This window comes from Danio aesculapii, chromosome 15 (genome assembly GCF_903798145.1).
Source record: "Danio aesculapii chromosome 15, fDanAes4.1, whole genome shotgun sequence".
Classification (NCBI taxonomy): Eukaryota; Metazoa; Chordata; class Actinopteri; order Cypriniformes; family Danionidae; genus Danio; species Danio aesculapii.
In genome coordinates, this window is record NC_079449.1 from 27,302,181 (window position 1) to 27,318,213 (window position 16,033).

Below are 16,033 nucleotides of genomic sequence, written 5' to 3' on the forward strand. Positions count from 1 at the left end.
CCAGTAAAACTGCAACAATCTCTTAACAGTCTTATATTAAATAAGGGTGAAATATGAAGAGCTTTTTTTTTTTTTTTTTGTTCAAAAAATGATGTTTTTTTGCAATTGAAGTCTTCAATACCTAATGTAAAAACATGATTTCTGAAAACTACTCCAGTTTTAGTCGTTTCCATAAATCATGTTTTATTTGCAATTGTACTCTTCAGTGCACAACATAAAACATGATATTTCTAAAAACGGAGTCATCTCTTTTTTGCAAATAAACTCTTCATAAACATCCTGCTGCCACCATATAACGGGAGTCTGAAGTTTTTGACCAGTCCATATAGACTGAAGTATTATTAAATATTTGTGTTATACTGTTTTAAATATTTTACTTATACTGTATTGTGCCACTTTGACATCTCTTCATTAACTGTACAGTGCATCTGCAGATTCTCTACTGGCATTTGAAACAGCCATTGAAGTACTGTAGGAATCGCCACTGTAAGACTTATTTGTATGTTGTTTGGCATCTACATCAGCAATCCATCCAATGCTACTATTATTTTTACAGTATACTCATTCTCCCAACATTTTTTCAGTTCTTCTATAACTGGAAGAAGCCCACAGTTTGCCCACTTAGTAAACACCAGTACACCATCTTTAGGTGTCTTATACTTCTAAACATTCTCTGCATTTCCACCTTCAGCACTGAGACTGAGAATGATTATGTGCTGAAGGCTCCTCATCCTGTTCTTATGGACTAATATTTTATTTATTCTCATTTATTAAGCAAAGATACTGATGCCAAATTATACACCTTACTGCCATTATATATTACTGGTTGGGCAGTTTACTATTTTCAATGATTGTTTACTTTTGTTGCTATTTGTCTGTTGTTTTCTTTGTGCATTTTGCATAATTTCCATCCTAACCCCAAACATTGACCACCTACTTAATCAATTTTCTGTTCTGATCTCAAGCTTAGGCAAATAACTGAGAAAGCACCAATCAGAGGCTGCATTTTTATGATGTCATCATGTAGACTTCTCACAAAGTATTTGACAGTATTTTAAAAATACAAAATATAAACCCATTTTCATAAACTCTATCAAATACAAAGTACAAAATACTATTTAGTATTTGAAATGCATGCATCATAAATACTTCCCATCCCTGACTACAGATATTTAACAAATTATCTTTAGCATGCAGTGCTAGCCAGCTGTTTATTGTAAAATTTAATGTTTAAAACCCCTTTTTCTGCTGTGTGTACATGTCCGAAGTATATGGGCCAGATTTAATAAACAGGACAAATTAGTGCAAGCGACAGCATAAAAGCACCGGTTGAAATGTAAAGTTCTGTGTGTGATCTACTGACAATGCACAAAGGAAGAACAGTCGCAGCAGCTAATTTTCACAATGTCAAAAATAATCTTAGACCAGCCTAATTAAGTCAGAAACAAGCAGAGCCAAAGATAGAATAGATGCATGCAATCTACAAACACAGCAGCTAAATAGGTTAAGACATGCTTTTTGGGGCATTAAATAGTAGTGAAAATACCAATACCTCTGCAAACCCTAGTAAACCACCTTGCATGACTCCTTTATGTAATACTCTGCTCCTATTAATTTGCATTTAAAATGGAAACTCCAACAAATGCTTAAGTAAGTGTGATTCATCAGTCATTTCTAATGCTGCTGCAAGCTGTTAATAAATTGAGAGCATGTGTTATTGGTAATGTAATAGATGTTCTCACACTATATATCTTCATGTTGGGAGGTCTGTGACAGCGAAGAGCATGTGTAAAGAGAGATAAGATGAGATGTGATTTTGTGATCTGTATCGTGTGAGAGAGCCGATAAGCTGCGTGGGAGAGGTGATCTTCACACTTCCCTCATGTACACTGTGATTGCTGCTTCAATACTGCTTTAAAAAAGATAGAACTTCTTCAAATGCACTTTAAATAGAACGTGTTTTAGTATTTCAATATTTAATGCAGCCTGGGTCATGTTTTCTTCAATCTTTCAAAGCTTTGGTTCTTGAAAACAAGGGCATCTCTATTTCGATATGCATTCTTTAACATTAACAACAGATATCAGAAGCATTTCCTGTAACATTGATAACCAACTGATACTGTAGTAGTTATGTGCCATTTAACTTTACTTTTTTTCTGCTTTAAGGGATAGTTCATGCAAAAAAATAATAATTTACTCATTAATTACTCTTGGTTCCTTTCTGAATTTCTTTTTTTCTGTTGAACACAAAAGAAGATATTTTGAAGAATGTTAGAAACCTGTAGCCGTTGACTCCCATAGTATGAAAAACAAATAGAAGTCAATGGTTACAGCTTTCCAGCATCTTTCTAAATCTAAAGTGAAGTGAAGGGGTAGTAAATCCGCTTGTTAAGTGTGACGTCACGCAAAGCAGCTTCCGAGTCCAAGCGCTCTATCAAACTGTATGGGGAGGCAGCATATCCATGCATAATATCCGATGGCCAGCAATTGATTCAGTTTTTTATATGTTATTAAAATATTGATGTCTGTGATGCAGCAAGCCCAGAGACAGTTGGGTACACCATGATTATATACAATTTAATGTGTGCTATGACTAAAAAGTGGCCATATCCAAGTATTTTCTCAATACAAATCAGTAGCGGCTTAGAGCTGGAAACAGTATTCCTTAAATCACGACTTAACAAGCAGATGATAGAATTTTCCATTTTTGGTGAACTGTGCCTTTGACAAATCTGTGGCCCATTTTAAGGTAATGATGAATCAATAAATAGACCAGTACACTTCATGTGGCAGACATTTACATTTTATTTAAATTGCAATGGGATGAAATATTGCTATTTTACTGCCATATTACTAATTTTGTAACTTTTTTGTCCTGAAGGCCCTCAATATATATGATTATGCAACCACAAATTAGAAAAAGTTAGGACAGAATGGAAAATGCAAATAAAAACAAAGTAGTGCTTTCCAAATTTACTTTGAATTTTGTATTTCATTACAGACAATATGAACACAAAATATTTAATGTATTGTCTGGTCAACATCATTTCATTTGTAAATATACAGTTGAAGTAAGAATTATTAGCCCCCCTGTTTTTTTCCCCCCAATTTCTGTTGGACGGAGAGATTTTTTCAACACATTTCTAAACATAATAGTTTTAATAACTCATTTCTAATAACTGATTTATTTTATCTTTGCCATGATGACAGTAAATAATATTTGACTAGATATTTTTCAAGACGCTTCTATACAGCTTAAAGTGACATTTAAAGGCTTAACTAGGTTAATTAGGTTAACTAGGCACGTTAGGGTAATTAGGCAAGTTATTGTATAACGATGGTTTGTTCTGTAGACAGTCGAAAAAAAAATTAGCTTAAAGAGGCTAATAATTTTGACCTTAAAATTTTGACCTGAAAAAATATTATCAGACATACTGTGAAAATTTCCTTGCTCTGTTAAACATCATTTGGGAAATATTTAAAAAATAAAAAAATAAAATAAAAAGGGGAGCTAAAAATTCTAAATTCAACTGTACATGCTTACTGTACAGCTCCTGTCATTCAGACCAGCAACACATTCCAAAAAAAGTTTTAGGGCAATTTAGGGCTAGTAATCAGGTAAATTGGCTAAACTATGATGTGATTTGAAACAGGTGATGTCAGGTGATTGTAATTATGATTTGGCACAAAAGCAGCAACCAAGAAAGATCAAGTCCTTTAAGAGCAAAGATAGGATCTCTGAGGATCGCCAAAATAATACATGAGAAAATTATTGAAATGCTTAAATACAATGTACAAGATAGTACAGGTATCTAACTGGCCTGCCTGCAGTCCTGACTTGTCTCCAATAGTGAATGTGTGCACATTTTAAAGCACAAAATGCGACAATTAAGATGCCATGCTGTTGCCCACTTTAAGACTTGTTTGCAGGAAGAATGGGACAAAATTCCACCTGAAACACTTCATCACTTGAGTTCCTAAACGTCTTTTAAGTGTTGTGAAAAGGAATGGCAACATTACAAAGTGGTAAATGCTTTACTGTCCCAACTTTTTTTGAAATGTGATGCAAGATCCGAAATTGGAAGTGTTTATTTTGAAAAAAAAATAAAAATAACAATAATGAGGAACATTAAATAATGTTTGTTGTATTGTCCGTAATGAAATAAAAATTAAAGTACATTTAGATATCACAATTTTCTTTTTTGATTTGCGTTTTCCATACTGTCCCAACTTTTCTGATTTGGAGCTGTAATATAACTTATCAAGATAATAGATTTTTTTAGATATCATTTATTTTATTTAAAGAAACAAAAACTATTTTAGCTTTAGCTTTTAGTTTTAGTTCACTATACCAATTCTCTATATAATGAAAAGGGTTTTATTCTAATAAAGCCAAATATGTGGATTATGTAATATTATATAATACATAATATAATGAGCACTCAACCAAGTATTGTATTAATATAAGCCACATTTTCAGAATATTCCTTTAATATAATATAATATAATATAATATAATATAATATAATATAATATAATATAATATAATATAATATAATATAATATAATATAATATATTATAATATAATATAATATAATATAATATAATATAATATAATATCCTTTAATATAATATAATATAATATAATATAATATAATATAATATAATATAATATAATATAATATAATATAATATAATATAATATAATATAATATAATATAATATAATGATATAATATAATATAATATAATATCCTTTAATATAATATAATATAATATAATATAATATAATATAATATAATATCCTTTAATATAATATAATATAATATAATATAATATAATATAATATAATATAATATAATATAATATAATATAATATAATATAATATAATATAATATAATATCCTTTAATATAATATAATATAATATCCTTTAATATAATATAATATAATATAATATAATATAATATAATATAATATAATATAATATAATATAATATAATATAATATAATATAATATAATATAATATAATATAATATCCTTTAATATAATATAATATAATATAATATAATATAATATAATATAATATAATATGATACAATATGATATAATATAATATAATATAATATAATATAATATAATATAATATAATATAATATAATATAATATCCTTTAATATAATATAATATAATATAATATAATATAATATAATATAATATAATATAATATAATATAATATAATATAATATAATATAATATAATATAAAATCCTTTAATATAATATAATATAATATAATATAATATAATATAATATAATATAATATAATATAATATAATATAATATAATATAATATAATATAATATCCTTTAATATAATATCCTTTAATATAATATAATATAATATAATATAATATAATATAATATAATATAATATAATATTATATGATACAATATGATATATGATATAATATAATATAATATAATATAATATAATATAATATCCTTTAATATAATATAATATAATATAATATAATATAATATAATATAATATAATATAATATAATATAATATAATATCCTTTAATATAATATAATATAATATAATATAATATAATATAATATAATATAATATAATATAATATAATATCCTTTAATATAATATCCTTTAATATAATATAATATAATATAATATAATATAATATAATATGATACAATATGATATAATATAATATAATATAATATAATATAATATAATATAATATAATATAATATAATATAATATAATATAATATAATATAATATAATATAATATCCTTTAATATAATATAATATAATATAATATAATATAATATAATATCCTTTAATATAATATAATATCCTTTAATATAATATAATATAATATAATATAATATAATATAATATAATATAATATAATATAATATCCTTTAATATAATATAATATAATATAATATAATATAATATAATATAATATAATATAATATAATATAATATAATATAATATAATATAATATAATATAATATAATATCCTTTAATATAATATAATATAATATAATATAATATAATATAATATAATATAATATAATATAATATAATATAATATAATATAATATAATATAATATCCTTTAATATAATATAATATCCTTTAATATAATATAATATAATATAATATAATATAATATAATATAATATAATATAATATAATATAATATAATATAATATAATATAATATAATATAATATAATATAATATAATATCCTTTAATATAATATAATATGTGACATAGTGCATTGTGACACTTAATCACATATTGACCATCCCTAAATGTGCAGAAAAAATGACCTGAATACTTCCTATGTGCACTAATAAAGATCAAAAGAGACCGAAAAGGTTCATGATTTAATGAGGGGATGAAAGAGCAGATCCGTTTTTACAGCAATTTGATTTCACGGAAAAAGCTCTTGAAAGCATGAAATATTAACATGCATTTCAAGCGTGAGAGTGAACACATCCCCTCATGAAAGTTTAAAGTAGGTCATGATGGTAGAAGAAACCTTTTTCCATCAAAAAACCAAATATGCCTCAAAAAATCGAGATAAATAAAACTGAGTAACCACCCACACACACGCCTCACTTATAACCTGTCATGTCCTAAGATGTCTTTTTATGTCTTACAAGCTATTTCCAATGGACCGTGTATTACTCACGCACAATTTGCTGAAGGTGCAGTGGAGGAGATTCTTCACTAATTCCAGTAACACATACGATAATGAATTAATTATGACTGTACATACGGAAAGCTGTGATCAGCAATGCCTTCTACTCTCATTTTACTCTATGAATGTGCACATCTTGTGAATTAAAGATTTAGTTCACATAAAAAATTGTATTACTCTCATTCCTCTCTATTTATTTAATCAATTTCTATTTTCTGTTAAAAGAAATATATTTGAATAATTTTGGAAACAACAAATGACAACAAATATCAAAGGCTACTAGTTTCCAACATTCCTCATGTCTTCTTTTGTGTTTTGCTTAATTTAGAATTTTATATTTGTTTATTTATTTAATTTTGCGAACTATTCCTTTAAGCAAAAATGTAGAGATCAGACAAAGGGGGTTGTTTTCATAATTGTATTAACATTCTGACATGTATGAATGACTTCATTTAGTAAACTGCATAAAACTATTTGGTGACAGTTGTTTGAATGCAGTGGTGGAAAGAGTACTGAAAAATCTGACTGTAAGAGGCTAAATTATTATATGCGTTTGTTTACATGACAAAACATGTCTTTTTGACTCAAGAAGGTCCATACTGACTCCAAAGGCAGATACTAATAAGATCAGGGCCTGGTATGTGGACTTTGGGGGTTTTACGATGTGGTCACATGTTGATTGGTCAGTTTGAATGTCTCAACATTTGGGCTTTAGTCACAATGATACAAAATAGGTGGTAAAACGCTGCTCTGTCTCTTTTCTTTTCCTGGCCTGTCTTTTCCTGGTCTGCTTTCCTGCTCTGCTCCTCTCCTCCTCTGGAGTCTATCTTCTCTGACTCTACTGCAATCAGGCTAACTTCTGGGCCTGCTCTCTTTGTCTCTCTCTCCCTCCCCCTGTCTCTCCTTCTACCTCTTGTAACTTTAATTTTACATTTAAGCTGGGTACAATTTATATCATATGTTTTATCATTTCATATTTTATCATTTTATGCAGTTATTTTGTAACTAATTCAGTTGTAACCATAGCAAGTTATTTTCATTAAATCATTTCATTTTCAAGTATTTGTGAATTACTTTTGATTTAACATCAACACTTAACTGTTCCATATTGCATACAAAACAATCACATAATATCAACGCTCTCCCACATTTATAGCTAATAATACTGCCCTTATTTCCGTTTTTGGTATAAGATTGCAGAAGAATGGTTTGACTAGAATGTACAGTTTTTTACCATCAATATTGATAATTTTTTAGTCATTCGGCAGATCTACAGTTCGAACCGCTGTGGTTTAAAACCCAATCCTACAATACTCAAGTAAAAGAACCATTACTTTCAAGTATTTGTTGTAAATATTACTCAAAGTATGAGTAAAAAGTAACCATTTTAAAAGTATTCAAAAGTAGGGAGTTTTAAACTGTGAAAGGTTGATGCATTTTGTGCACCTATGTGAAAACAACATTCTGTAGTGTATTTACTGATTGTTTAGAGCTGCTGTATGTAAGTTTTTGACTCGTTCAAAGCATAAAAATACCATAATATGTTTGCAGCTATTTACTAAACATGCCAAGTGAACATACCTGTTCATCTGAAAAACAATGCTGAAGTCAGTTATTCTGCTTTGAAAATGTGAGTTACGTGCCAGTGTTACGGTTTAACTGGTGACCGTGTTAAAGGTGATTGTCTTCAGAAACATTTGTTGTTGTGCTGGGTAAAAGTCTCTTCACATTCTGATAGTATTGATTAAAGTAAATGATCTAAATGTATTTATATGTATTTTTATATTCTGGGTAAGGCATAAGACTGAAAAATGTTCATTCAATTAAATAGTGTCGGGCCGACATCTCCCATAGATCCGATAAGTAGCTAAAACTGTCAGCAAATGCAGTTTGAACTAATGCGCAGCCGTTTACGTGCAGATCTGCCGTTTGTGCATACACACGCTGGGGGTTCATGTGAGAGAGAGAGAAAGAGCGCAAACGGTAAAAACATGATGAATCAAAACTTTTAAAAATCCTGAATCAATACTGGAGTTACTTTTGCACGCTGGAGGAAGGATGACCCCATAGCTGAAGGATTTCTTTTAAGAAAAGCTGATGTAAATATTGTTACAAATGGGTTATATGCACAGAAGTGTTGTTCAGCCACTGAAATCTTCCTGCGGTTGATTGATGTGACTATTTTCAGTTTCATAAGGGACCTTTTACAGCATCGACAATGTAGATTTTATTTAGTTCAACAACAAAACATCAGTAAATAGCGCTATTCCGCCAAGCCTGCTTTACTGAGCTGAAGTTGGTTTCATATTTACATCACATTGGTTCATTCTTGAACAATGACATTCTGTAATGCACTCCCTATATTGTTTACCATGCTACTCTGAATATTATGCTATGAAATAGCACGTAAGTCGCTGAGTGAGGGTACTGCTTTCATCTTTAAGGTGCGTGCACTTATATTTAAGGAGGCGTGGCTTGGGACGGCAGGGGTGGGACTGTGTTTTAGAGATTTATGCTAGCCGGTTAACATTGTGGCAGATCACCTACTGCACCTTTAACTGGTGTCCCTATCCAGATGTAAGCTATTCACAATTGTAGATTGGCAGATTCGTCACTTTTTCACAGCAACAAAACATGCCTATACCAAATAAAGATTCTTTTTACTTGGTGTCAGTGTCATTGTAAACAATATTGATTTTATTATTTGTGTAGCTCTTATAAAAAAGATCTGGGTGTCATATTAGACAGCAATTATCTTTTGAAAATCATGCCTTCTTTCATCTAAGTCAGGGGTGTCCAAACTCGGTCCTGGAGGGCCGGTGTCCTGCAGATTTTAGCTCCAACTTGCCTCAACACACCTGCACGGATGTTTCTAGAAAGCCTAGTAAGTGCTTGATTAGCTAGCCCAGGTGTGTCTGATTGGGGTTGGAACTAAACTTTGCAGGACACCGGCCCTCCAGGACCGAGCTTGGACATGCCTGATCTAAGTAATATTAAGTTACGAGGTATGCTATCCATTTCATATGCAGAAAAGCTAGTCTATGCTCTAATGACTTCTAGGCTGGATTACTGTAATGCTCTGTTTGTTGGCTGCCCAGCATCCTCTATTAACAAACTACAGCTAGTACAAAAAGAGTTCTTACCAGGTCTAGAAAATATGACCATATCACCCCAATTTTATCCTCCTTACACTGGCTGCCTGTTAAGTTTCGTATTGATTTAAAACATTGCTTCTTACCTATAAAGCTTTAAATAATCTAGCTCCTGTTTATCTAACCAACCTTCGGTCTCGCTACAATCCAACAAGCTCTTTAAGATCTCAAAACTCAGGGCTTCTGATAGTATCTAAAACAGCAAAGTCAAGTAAAGGGGGTCGAGCCTTCTCATTTATGGTTCCTAACCTCTGGAATAGCCTTCCTGATAATGTCTGAGGCTCAGACACTCTCGCAGTTCAAAACTAGATTATAGACCTATCTTTTTAGTAAAGCATACACTCAATGTTTCACTTAGCGGTATGATACATGAATGTGCTCCACGCAGGTTTCTGCATCTCATTTATATACACTGTGAAGAGCAGCTACACTAATTATTCTCTTTATTCTCTATTTCCACCAGGGGATACTCATCCCGAGACCCCAGAGACTATGAAACGCCACTGATGCGATCCAAGACCAGCGATGAGATGATCCCAAGGTTTCCATAATGCTGGATCAGGCCGTATCCTGAGCAGCAGCTGTGGTGGTCATGGAGGAGTGGAGAGCATGAGACTGATTCCTGTGATGCTCCAGGGACAGATGAGTCTCGCTGACGTCCAGCTTCTCCAGCCTCCGGCACCTACACTGCAGCTCTGCACAAGACGTTTGGCCATATGAGAAATGGTTGTGCCCAACTGAGCCTGGTTTCTCTCAAGGTTTTTTTAATTCTTCACTGTCACCAATTAGTGAAATTAAGTACAGTTTTATTAAGAAGTTTTTTCCTCGCCACTATCGCCACTGGCTTGCATGGTTCGGGACCTGTAGAGCTGCGCATCGATGGTTTTGCTCTTCAGTGTTTGGACTCTCAGTAGTGAATATTAAACCACACTGAACTGAGCTAAACTGAACTGAACTTAAACACTGAAAACTGAACTGACACTGTTTCAATTTACTATGATCTTCTATGTGAAGCTGCTTTGACACAATCTACATTGTAAAAGCGCTATAGAAATAAAGGTGAATTTAATTTAATTGAACAGTATATAACCAAAATTAATCTAAAAAAAACCCTATAATTTACATGTTATCAACAGGATTCAAGCTTGTGTAGTCAAAAGTTCAGCACACAAAAATCAACCAATCTAATTTAGCCATTCATGACTACATTTGAAGGGGTCTGTTTTAATATCTTTGTCAGTCAAAATATGTTTTGCTGTGTTTGTGGACTCGTGTTAATTTGTTTCCATAGACTCATGTTAACTTATTTACATGTACTCGCGTTAACATGTTTCTACAAACACTCCCGATGAATTTTCTCAGAATAGCTCAAAATGACAAAACAATGTTTTATCGCAGTTGGTCAAACCATGTTTTTTTCATAGTTGTAGACTCATGTTAACATGTGCTTTTAGACTCGTGTTAACTTGTGTCCAATGGACTTGTGTTAACATTTGTCCCAATGAATGAAAAAATTAATACAATGACGATATTATTATGCAACATATTATGTCTATTATTTTTGATATATATATATATATATATATATATATATATATATATATATATATATATATATATATATATATATATATAATATTATGCAACAGAATATTGAAAATCAATAACATTTTAATGTATTATCAATAACTACGTTTACATCAGTAATCAAATTATTTGCTTTAATCTAATTAAGAGAATAATAAGACTAAGGTGTTTACATGATTCTTTTTGATTGTTACTTTCATGATCCCGTTTTACATTTTATAGCACATAATTAGATTAATGTCTTGCGTCACCACACTATCCTCATTTCCTCCGGAGTTTCATGCAATTTCGGGTGTTTCATTTTTAATTTGTCGACTTTCACTTTCATTCACGAACATTTCATGCACGCCCCCCGTGACAAACAAGATATTGGATGCAACTATGAACTGCTGGAAGATTTTTTTGTAATTCATACTGCATGCTGAATGGAGAAACAAAAAACCTCTGCATTTCACGATGCAGGTGTCTGTGGTCTGCACTGACTGTGTGTGTGTGTGTGTGTGTGGACTATCCTGTCGCACTATGCGGCGAAAAGTCCTACATGACAGCAATAATTCGATTAAGGTGTTTATATGCATCAGCATATACTCCACGTCTTAACTCGATTTCTCTTTAGTTTGATTGTGACCTTAATCTAATAAAGTTTATCAAAAATTGCTGTTTACATGGTTAACTCTCAGTCAGAGTATTGTCTTAATCGCATTAAAATTGAATTTTTGGTGTCCATGTAAATGTAGTCAAGTCAATGTATGGCAACCTGCGCTTGCATTTGTTTTGATCCAGGAATGCAATACCTAGTTCAACCACCGGGTGTCATACTTACAAACTGCACCTTTAAGGCTATTTCAGTCATCATACACTAACATACAGTTTAAACAGTCTCTGGGTCATTGTGTGTAAAGATTTTGGACATCTTCTTGGATACTTGTTATGCTTTCAAACAGTTAGTTGCATTTATGAAGCACCCATGTCTTGCGGTTGTTCTGTATGATGCGATTTAGTTTCTATGTGCGATTTGATTGGACGAGAATCACAGGAGCCAAACCCCACAGAGAAGAAAAACTGAAGTAGTGGCTGCAGGTTGAAGGAAAATAGTGAACTAAAAGTACCAACACAGCACTAAAATGTACTCAAGGGAAAAGTACACATTTTTAAAGCTACTTGGAAAAACTCAATTACAGTAATCTGAGTAATTGCAATATATAACTTTACACCACTATTTTAATGTGGACAGTATTTTATTAGAAATTGTCCGTAGCTTGTGATACACAGGTGATTATTTATGCTTTCAAATTGTAGCTATAATATCTGTTAGAATGTAATGGGATAGTTCACGCAATGCATTTACTTACTTATCACTTGAAAACCTGTAACCACTGAATTCCAGAGTATTATTTGTCCTACTATGCATGTCAATGGTTACAGGTTTTCAGCTTTCTTCAAAATTTTGTTAAAAAAAATGCATAAAGAAATTAATTCAAAGCCATAAGAGTGTGAATAAATGGTGAGCTGATTTAATTTTTTGGGCAAACTATCCCTTTAAACTCAATATTAGTAGTTAAAATAATATACTGTGTGAGTTAGTCATGCAATAATGGTATAAAAAATCATTCACTACTGTTTTTTTCAGCTACAGCTCATTTTGAAGATCGAATGTGTGGCATTTGTGGTATAAAATATCAGTGATCTAAAACAAGATTTGATTTTGCTGTTGAAATTTGGAGAGCAGAGCCTGAGGTTAGAATGACAGCAACCAGCAGCCCTTAAATTAAACAAGACAGACTACAAGTTAAGATTTAACACACTTCCATATCTACTATTTGTGCTTGTGTAACAATGCATCCAATGTTTTTGTTTTTTTTCACAAATCACTCCAGATCATCTCAACAAAGTGTCTTTTCATAATTGTCCAGCTGACCAAACAGGCATGAACACACCTTTCACTCGACTCTTTGGGGAAATCCCACAGCTCAGACCTCAACATCCCCAAATTTCCTGTTTACAGTTCTTCCGTTTTTGCCTGATTCATTGCCAAGACGCTCAAGAGTCACTGCAATGTAGAATAACACTTTAAACAATAATCTCTCCTTCACCTTCTTGGACTGTGTGTAACAAAAATATTTATTTTGAAGGTTTTTCTTTTTTAATGATGCTGTTCTTGTGAACATTATATTCCTTAAAAAGCTTTAAAATGATGTCAGTTTTCACCAAGAACTGTGTTCAGCGTTGATAAAATTAAGAAATTATTTTTACACTGCATATTAGTATGATTACTGAAAAATTATGACACTAAAAACTGAAGTAATCATTTTGACATTTATCTTACTATTGATATTAATGTTTTTACAAGGGATACACTGATAGAATATGCCTAATAATTATATTTTTCATTGAAATGCCTATGAGTTTTTGTTATTAAAATCGATTAATAATTTATTCAAAATTAATTAATTATTTAACATTAATATCTCTTGTTTAACTACGTTATGAACAGCAGCTACGCTAATTGTTTTCTATGTTCTCTATTTCCACCTGGGGATACTCATTCCAAGGTCTTTAGAGATTGTGCAGTGTTATTGATGTGATCCAAGACCTTTGAAGAGATAATGCCAACCATTGAGGACTTCAAGGGGTCTCCATAATCCTGGACCAGACCGTATCCTGAGCAGATGCTGTGGTGGACATGGAGGAGTGAAGAGAATGATACTGAGTCCTAAAAGACCCTCGTGACAGACGAGTGTTCACATTGATCACGTGGGCCAGCCTGTATACCCGCCGGTGAACTACTCACACCTGCAGCTTCTCCACGATGGACGTCCAGCATTCTCCAGCCCCTGGCGCCTAGACTGCAGCTCTGCACAAGAAGTTTAGCCAGAGGAAATTTGGCCATCCCAAACTGAGCCTGGTTTCCCTCAAGGTGTTTTTTCCTTCACTTTCGTCAATTGGTGAAGTTTGTTCCTCGCCACTGGCTGGCTTGTTTTGGGACTTGTGGACCTGGACATCGAGGGATTTGCTCTTCAGGGTTTGGACTTTCAGCAGTGAAATTTAAACCACACTGAACTGAACTAAACTGAACTCTGAAAACTGGACTGACACAGTTTCAATTTACTAGAACTTCTATGTTTAGCTGCTTTGACACAATCTACACTGTAAAAGTGCTAAAGAAATAAAGATGAATGAATGAACAGAATTAACACATACAAGCTCATTTTTAACTGAATATAGATATATAGAGTATAGAATAGGGCTGCACGATTAATCGAAAAAAAGATCGCAATCTCGATTCGACCCTACACACGATCTTAATTTAGCTTTTCTACAATTCAGCCAGTTATAATTTCAGGGTCAGGACAGCCAAGGCGGTTGCACAAGTATTCTCATTGTTCTACATATGCTGCTCAGCAACATGGACACCTAAATGGTGTTAAAAGTGTCACATACTGTATTTATAAGGTATAATTTGGCTAAAAATGTCATTTCTGTCTGATAATGTAATGATGTATTCGTGGCCGCGAAATCACACGTGAGCTGACGTACTGTTTGTTTACCTCAGAGAGGACACGCACTCGTGCACGCCATGTCTACTTTAGTGAACCGAAGCTGCATAGGCTGTGAATAGCAGGTAATAAAGTTGTAAATAACGTTCAGTTTGTTGCACAGATCATTCGTTTGAGAGCCGCGCGGGAAGTATGATTTGCTTGTATGTTTTTTCGCAAAGTGACAGCAGACATGACATGAACGCACGTGGCAGTGAAAGTGCAACCGGCGCACACATCATTTCAACGAGCACAGTTTAGAGTTATGATTACAGCAAGCACTTGATATGTTCTTTGCATGAAAATAAATGTTTACTGGGTCCGTATAACAACTCTAGTCTATATAATGTTGAATATAATGCAAAGGGGAATCTGATAATCACTCATTTTACCAGTGGAAAAAAAAGGTCTAATAATGTTGTCAATGACAGTGACAAGCATATGTCTCAAACATAATAAGTCAACTTTGGAATTATGTATAGTTATATTCTGTCTGTTATATTCTATCTATAGTTATAATCACTTTACAGTGAATTAACAAACTGGACAAATGTAAAGTGTTCAAATCCACCATTCCAAGTCTATACAAAATTTAACATTTTAACCAACATTAGACCTACACACAGGCCTAATATTATTATTGTTGTTTTACCATATGTTTGAGAATAATAATAATAATAGCCTACTCATATTAACCTTTATTTTACATCTACAGAGAAAATCGCGAGCTTGATTTTAAACAAAAAAAAAAATCGTGATTCTCATTTAAGCCAGAATTGTGCAGCCCTAGTATGGAATACACCATTAATACTGTTGTTGTCTGACAAACTACACTGAAAAAAATAATAACTTGTTGACTCAACAATCATTACTTACAAATACATACAAAAAAATTACTTAAGATTTGCGTAAGGATAAAATGAAAAAATTTTAAAAATGCAATGAAATTTGATTGTATTAAGATGAACTTGAACTGGGTACACTCAAAAAGATTGCTCTTTGTAAAAACTACTTACTTTAATT

At 31.4% G+C, this 16,033-nt stretch overlaps 1 protein-coding gene across 1 annotated transcript in view; it reads right to left on the reverse strand.

Moving 5' to 3' along the window:
* The window catches only part of ubash3bb (ubiquitin associated and SH3 domain containing Bb), a 41,278-nt gene that overhangs the window by 13,065 nt on the left and 12,180 nt on the right, over positions 1 to 16,033 (reverse strand). The window lies entirely within an intron of this gene.